Genomic DNA, 1706 nt, shown 5'->3' with positions numbered 1-1706 from the left:
CTGTCAACCTTTGCTTGGAAGCCAAGTGCTAAAGTATTGTATCCCCAGGACTCTCTCCCTCTTGTATAAGGGGGTCAAAATAAGGATCTTAGAATTGTTTATATACCCACTCTTCACTGACTTATATGATTAAGTTCCAAAAACTAGGTCAGCATTATGTGGAAATGGAGAGAAACCACATCAAGATCACAAAATGGAAGATGATCATATGGTTATATAACTGTCCAGTGATATAATTCCATAACTGTGAAATTGTGCCATTTTGTAACTATGAGATTGCATCATGGTATAACTGTCAAATGACATGAGAAAAAAACTGCCAAACCACTGAGATTCATGGTCCAGCTAAATTGACAGTCTTAACCACCACAACCTTATGATTGTTTGTGTTACTGTGCCTTATACATTAGCATTTATTAATGCCAGATATATGTTGCTAGTGCACACAAATAGATACATTTTGTATTATTATTCTAAATGTGAAATGTTGGATAATGAGGTCATTCATAAGTGAGTAGTATGTGTATGTATAAATGAAGCCTCAAAAGATTCCATTAGGCAGGATAAACAATTTGGAGATTAAAAAAAAGGGACCAGTGGTTTCAGGGAGGGATATGGAAGAAGGTGAGGTGGGAAAAAAGAAGGGCGATGGGGAGCAACCCAGAGACAAGGAAACAACAAGGGAACTAAAATAATGGAAGGAAGGTCGTAGGATGCCTAGTGGGGGTCAACCAAAGGCAATGCAACATCAAGGAAGTACTAAACCCCAATGAAGGCTGGACATGATGGTGGAACAAGAGGGAAGTAAAAAGGAAATAGAGGAAAGAACCAGGAGGCAAAGGACATTTATAGAGGCCTAAATACAGGCATGTACATATGTAAATATATATATATATATATATATATATATATATATATATATATATATATATGAAAGGGGAGTAGAAGTATGTACTCATAGTTATATGTTAAGACTTAAGGCTGCCGATGGACATTGAACCTCAACTCAAGTACTCCCTTAACACAAGAACACTTTGTTCTAACAATCTGCCATTCTGATTGCTGAAGACAAAATGGGTGCATAAGCAAATGTGGTGAAGAAAGCTGATGGTGCCTGGCTATCAAAAGATATAGTGCCTGGGGTCTTAAATGATTGAAGATAAACAAGTGGCCACCTAGCTGAGAAGCAACAAAGCCCACATGGAAGAAGTACACCATCCTGTGTGATCATAAGGTGTTGATGGGATCAGGTATTAGCCATCTAAGACCCAGACTAAAACCATACCCAAGGTGAATGGTGCGGGGTGGGAGGGATGGAGTGAAGACCCAATGCCCTTCTGGAGATAATTGAACATCCCCTCACCGGGATGTCATAGGGAAGAGATGAGCCATTCAGGATGCAGTATAGCACCGATTAAACACAATTTTCCTCTAGTTCTTTGGTGCTTCCTTCCCCCCACTATCATGACCTCAAGTCTACCTTACAAATCAGATTAGACCAGAGCATGCACACTGCTAAAGACAAGAGCCTGCAACACCAAGAATCCAGGATAGATAAACCCCTTGGGACCAAAAATGAGAGTATAGATACCAGGAGGATTATAGGAGGGTGGGGGGAGCCCATCACAAGGATCAAACTAGAACCCCCTCCCAGGGGGACGAATAACAAAAAAGTGGGTGAGGGGTGACAGAGGACGATGTAAGAT

Source organism: Tenrec ecaudatus, chromosome 12 (assembly GCF_050624435.1).
Source record: "Tenrec ecaudatus isolate mTenEca1 chromosome 12, mTenEca1.hap1, whole genome shotgun sequence".
NCBI lineage: Eukaryota > Metazoa > Chordata > Mammalia > Afrosoricida > Tenrecidae > Tenrec > Tenrec ecaudatus.
Note: the sequence above shows the minus strand (reverse complement) of the source record.